Source organism: Mus caroli, unplaced genomic scaffold (genome assembly GCF_900094665.2).
Source record: "Mus caroli unplaced genomic scaffold, CAROLI_EIJ_v1.1 scaffold_17961_1, whole genome shotgun sequence".
Lineage (NCBI taxonomy): Eukaryota > Metazoa > Chordata > Mammalia > Rodentia > Muridae > Mus > Mus caroli.
Window position 1 is genome coordinate 9,722 of NW_018390187.1, and position 6,560 is coordinate 16,281.

Here is a 6,560-nt window from a genome sequence, read left to right on the forward strand (position 1 = left end):
AGACAGGATGCTCTAGACTTTAAGACAAATCTGGGCTGTGTGGCNAGACCCAGTGTCAGAAATGAAAGAAGAAGGAATCAAATTCAAATGAATGCTTGCAAAGCCTACACAGGAGAAAAGTGCTAGAACATGGAGAGGGAAACACAGGAATCACTNCACAGGGACTGGCATAAGGGCGAGTGCTTATTGAGGATGCAAGATACCTTTCTATATGCACCATGTTGGCCTGATACAGCCATTTATGTGGTTCCCTTCCATACCCTGAATCATGTCCATGGTGATGCTCACAGGCCTAACACTAGCAGTTGTGTGGTCAGAAAACAGAAGTCCTTGCGGTTGACCTCAATTTATAGTCAGGATGTGATTGTTTAGTGCCATATGCTTGGAGACAAGAGTGATCTTGAACTCAGAGATCTACCTGCCTCTGCTTTGCAATTGCTGTGATCAAAGTCATCAAGCTCAATCACTTGGCTTCAATAAATAAGTTCTTGACTATCGTTCTGGACTAAGATTCTTCCTGAGTACAGATCTGATCCAAATTATCTACAACATCCAAATCTGAATATGAGCAAGTGGTTGGAGACTCAGTTTTTAAATCAGAGGTATACTTTGGCTTAGGGGGTGTGGCCACAAAGGGGGACTTCACCTGAAAGTTATATAAAGGGTCATACANGTAGAGGTAGTCTCAGTCTCTTGGAGCTTGGAGTCATAGCCTAACTGGGTCTGATTATGGTGATCTGTCAGCAGTGTCCAGATCAAGTAAGTCTTTCAGCTCCATAAGGATACCTCATCTGATAGAACCTAGTCTAGCCTTGCCCTCACTTGAATTTTTTGTTTTGTTTTGTTTTTCGAGACAGGATTTCTCTGTATAGCCTTGGCTCTCCTGGAACTCACTTTGTAGACCAGGCTGGCCTCAAACTCAGAAATCCGCCTACCTCTGCCTCTCAAGTGCTGGGATTAAAGGTGTGCATCACCAACGCCTGGCCCTCACTTGAAATTTTGTTCACATAATTTTTACTTGCTAGTTCTCTCTCTCTCTCTCTCTCTCTCTCTCTCTCTCTCTCTTTGAGGTGAGTTCTCTCAACATAAGATTGCCTTGCCTATATCCTAGATACTCTATAATTTTTACCCAATGGCCCACTTACTAATTAGTACACAACATGCATGTCATTTTGAGTCTCATTTACCTCACTCAGGGTGATATTTTCTAGTTCCATTCATGTGCCTGCAAAATTCATGATATCCTCATTTTAAGTAGCTAAATAGTATTTCACTGTGTAAATANACTACATTTTCTATACCCATTTTTAGGTTGAGGGCTATCTTAAGTTGTTTCCAGTTTTTGGCTATTACAAATAAGCCTACTGTGAATATAGTGGAGCATATTTCTTTGTGGTATTGTTGGGTATCTTCTGGATATATGCTCCAGAGTTGTATATCTGGGTCTTCAGGTAGAACTGTTTCCAATTTTCTGAGAAACCTCCAGATTGATATCCATTATGGTTGCACCAGTTTGCAATTTCACCAGCAATGCGTGTTCCCCTTTCTCCACATTCTCACCAGAATGTGCAGTCACTTGAGTTTTTTTATCTTAGCCATTCTGATTATTGTAAAGTGGAATCTTAAATTCTTTTTGATTTGCATTTCATAATGATTAAGGACTTTGNATATTTTTTAAGTGCTTCTGGACCATTTGTGATTCCTCCGTGGTTGAATAAGGGGAAGATTTAGAGAAGCTGAAGAGGAGGATGACCCCAAAGTAAGACCACCTGTCTCAACTAACNTAGACACTTGGCAGCTCCCAAAGACTGAGCCACACAGCCAGGCAGGATACCCAGCACATACAGGGTAGAGGAATGCCTTGTCTGGTTTCAGTGGTTGAAGATGTGCCTTATTCTGTAAAGACTTGAGGCCCCAGAGAAGGGGGAGGCGGAGGATGGGGTTTGGTGGAGAAGAAGAGAAACCTCTTGGTGGAAACAGGGAGGAGAAACTGGATGAGGAACTATAGTGGGGTGAACAATGGCTGGACTGTAAATTTTAAAAAAATAAAAAATAAAAAAAAGGATTGCCTGACCTTAAATTCAGAGATTCTTCTACCTCAGCCATATGAGAACTGCTTAACCAGACTACCAAAATGTGTTCTAAATTACATCTAATTATTAATTGGATCATTTGCTTTCAGTGGAAAAATTTTAACTTAGTCTGGATTCTGTTTTTTGAGACAGTCTCATTCAGAATATCAGGGTGACCTTGAATACCAGGCACTCTAGCCTGGAGTGTCAGATGTGAGTTACACAAGTGCCTTGACTACTAATAAGCCTGGCATTCTTTAGTGTGCTTTTAATCCCAGCAACAGGGAGGGGGAGAAAGCCTGTGAGTGCCAAAATACCCAGGAATTATATGTGTCTTTAAAAAGGCAAAATAGCTCACAGTCAGCTATTGGATGGAACACAGGGCCCCCAATGGAGGAGCTAGAAAAAGTACCAAAGGAGCTAAAGGGGTCTGCAAACCTATAGGTGGAAGAACAATATGAACTAACCAGTACCCCCAGAGTTTTATCTCTAGATGCATATGTAGCAGAAGATGGCCTAGTTGGCCATCATTGGGAAGAGAGGTCCCTTGGTCTTGAAATTTTTATATGCCCCAGTACAGGGGAACACCAGGGCCAAGAAGTAGGAGTGAGCGGGTAGGGGAGATGGGGAGGGAGGTTATGGGGGATCTTAGGGATAGCATTTGAAAAGTAAATGAACAAAATACCTACTTAAAAATGGGAGGGGAAGCAAAATAAGGAGCTGGAGAGATGGCTCAGTGGTTAAGAACACCAAGTGCTCGTCCAGAAGTACAGGGTTCCATTCCCAGCAACCACATGGTGTCTCACAACCATCTGTAATAAGATTTGATGCCCTCTTTGGGTGGGTCTGAAGACAGGAAGAGTGTACTCATATACATTAAATAAATAGATGGATAGATAACTTAATAAATAATGTGAAACAAATAAACAAACACACAATACCAAAAAACAATGGGATTTGCATCTGCTCACCGATAGTCACTTATTCTAATGGAACTCAGGATGTCTTCAAACTTGCAGGAAGAAATATATATATGTATATATGTATATATATATATATATATATATATATACATATACATATATATATATACATAAAACATACATATATACATATGTGTGTATAGTGTATGTGTATGTATATATATGTGTGTGTGTGTGTGTGTATATATATGTGTGTGTGTGTGTGTGTCTGTGTGTGTGTGTCTGTGTGTGTGTGAATTTAATAGAAATTATGACACAATCACAGCCTTGCTCCCTCCTTCCCTCCCATACTCACTCTTAACAGCAACAGGAAGGCAAAGGCTGGATAGTCTCAGTTTGAAGGCAGCCTAAATTATTTAGCACATTTCAAAACAGCTGTGGACAATACCATGTCTCAAAGAACAACAACAACAAAAAAAACAGATAAACAAACAAAAACAAACAAGGTATTTCTGTCTGTTGGTTGATACATGGTCTATATTTTTTCAAGGAACCCAACATGTATTCAAAATTTCAGGAAGCAGTCAGCTGTATTTTATTAAGTGCTCAATGAAAAAAATGTGAATATCAGTTAAATTAAAATTTCTGCTCCTTTTTCTTACATTTTTGGGTCTTCCTTTACTTTCTACAGGTATCAGGCTAGCTATTCAGGTGCTGTAGAATTAATTGATTATGACATTGTGCTAGTGAGCCTTCTGCCTTCAGCATGTGAATTATAATCTCAACCTCAGGGTCTCATCTTTAAGGATGCTTTATAAAGAGTTACAGACCATGACAATGGCTACTGAAAGATTATTTACTTTAGTGTTTCTTTCCCACTTTATTTAGCTCTGTAGTTTCCAGACCTGAAGCTTAGAATTTTACCAAAATACTCTCCAAAAGGCCTGTATGGTTCATGATCAAAGATTGACATCAATAGCTAATGATTATGATTTCAAAGATGCTATGACTTATTCCATGCAGTGTAGCTAGATAAATAGAAATTGTGGAAAATTTGGAAACTGTTTCCTTTGCTTTCTTTGAGGGCCTGGAGACCTAAACACAGTCTATTCATCATCCAACAACTGACTGAGGCTTTAGAGTTTCTGGTGATCCTTTCCCAGTGGAATATATTCACCCCAGCTCTGGCTGAAATACAATGTGGCTTTTGGGAACTAGGCTACTTTGGAGACACTTCACAACACCAGAGACAATTATGGCTTTAAAACCAACACAGGCCAGTCCAAGCAGTTCTGGAGTAGACATGCTATGGTGGCACAGGCTGAGCTGCGATGGAACACCCATTTAATCTCAGCCCTTGGGAAGTACAGGCAAACAAATCTCTGTAGGGTCCAGGCCAGTGTGGTCTATAAAGCAAGTTTCAGGACAGCCAAGGATATACATAGTTCTATAAACACATTATCTAAAAGAAGAAAGAAAAAATGGAGGGTGCCCAAAATGGTAAACTGAGTTCTGAATCCTTATCAGTAGTAATCTAGCCCTCACACTTCCCTCTGTGGGCAGAACGGCTTGCTAAATTTCATGGCAATAATGGTAAATTTTTATTCTCTTCTTCCCTAGGATGACTCTTCAGAAGAAGAAACAATTGATGTCTACTCCCCACCCACCCTGCTGAAGCTGTCAATACACAGGCGACTAGAGAGGAGGCTTTGGCCATTTCTTCTCTCAAGGACCTTCCCAATATGCTGTTCCCAGTGTTGTTTGAAGAGGCCTTCATTGATGGTCATACAAAGATCTTGAAGGCCATGATACCTGAGTGGCCCTTTCCATAGCTTTCGATAGCAGTGCTGATAGACAACTGCAACCTGGAGAGTTTGAAGGCTGTTCTTGAGGGACTAGATATACTTATTGCACAAAAGGTTCACTCCAGGTAGGCAAGATTTGCTGGGGTAGGAGGAAGATTCTCTAATTGCTGAAAGAGAGCAACTAGAGACAGATAATATTTACTTAAGTATGGATCATAGGCTTCTGATCATCAATTGTTTCGTCACCCCTCAAGCTGGACTATGCTCTTCTGGGTATAGAGGTTTAGAGCAGTGTAGAGTCTTGGTCTATGTCTCTGGGCAAATAGTGCATAATGTAATACACAGAAAAGAGTAGAATCACCCAATGAAGAATGGGCTTCACCTGCATCCCTTAAAGGTACAAATGAAATGACATTGGGTTTAATGGGCTTGGAATGAAGGGAAATAAGACAGGATTAAAGATGCCCCTCTTGCAAAGAATACTATTCATTTACTGAGCACGAGCCTAGGGGGTGATTCTAGGCACAGGAAAAAGCAAAGCTTTGGAAGAAACAGCTGAACTGTGATATGTGGAAGAGAANCAGACTGTAAGATGTGTCTTCTCTTGCCTTCTGAAAATTATACTCATTTCTCCCACAGTAGGTGCAAACTCAAAGANATCAATTGGAGGGATACAAACCATGGTTTGCATGAAATATGGCCTTGATCCCATGAAGTTGAAGATTTACCAGNGTTCATAGAACAGAAGCATCCTAATTGTGTGGAGAAGAAAGAATTGAAGGTAACAACTGAACTCTCTGTCATGAATGGCAGACATAATGAACCTGACACATACTTGTTGGAGTGGACCCGGCAAAGAAAGGATTCCATTCATCTATTCTGTAGGAAGCTGGTAATTCAAAGCTTAACCAAAGGCACAGTGATAGAAATCTTCAAAATTGTAAATGCAGATTGTATGTACCAGAGCTGGAGCTATGTTCTCTTTGCCTAGAAGATCTGGCGTTTCTTAGTCCCTACCTGAGACAGATGGACAATCTTCTTGAACTTACACTTGATCACATCACAGATTCCCTCAGTATTGGTGATTCTGAAATGCTTGAGGAAAGAATGATCACATTGGTNTCTCAACTTCCCACATTTCCCTTTCTCCAGAAACTCTGTATAAANGATGTCTACTTTNTATANGGCAATCTGAAAGAATTCCTTGGGTAAGGTAGGACTGAGGGGGTCAAGTCATACTCCCAGACGAAACACATCTGTTTTATTTTATTTAATTTCTTTTGCCTCCATTTGTTTTGTTTTATTTTGTTTTGTGTTTTGGAAGCTATGGAGTGCTTTATGGTCTGGCCACCATAAACCTAGCACTATTAGAGACATAGTATATCTGAGCAGATGAGCCNTGTGCTAAGANGTATATTACCAGGCATAAGCATGTCTCTTATTGCTCATATGTAAAGATTTTGAGTCCAGAAACAGGTTGACTAGATGAGAAATATGTAACACTGTGTTTCAGGGTGAAGACAGGATTATGGACCTGGGAGGAGCAAAACCTCTGAGAACTCTTAGCAATTGTACAAAGAAGTTACTCAACTTTGTTTGGGATAAGTAGTCCTTCCTACATATACCATGTTAACCTGAAATATCCATTGCTGTAGTTTCCAGCAAGGCACTGAATTATGAATATGCTGATATCTACAGGCCTCAAACTAGAATGGTCTGAGTTGTGTGAGCAGATAATAGAAGGACATGTCCTGGGTGGA

At 40.3% G+C, this 6,560-nt stretch overlaps 1 pseudogene; it reads left to right on the plus strand.

Moving 5' to 3' along the window:
* Positions 1-729: 729 nt before the first annotated feature.
* Positions 730-6,560, plus strand: part of LOC110288519 — a 6,389-nt pseudogene continuing 558 nt past the window's right edge.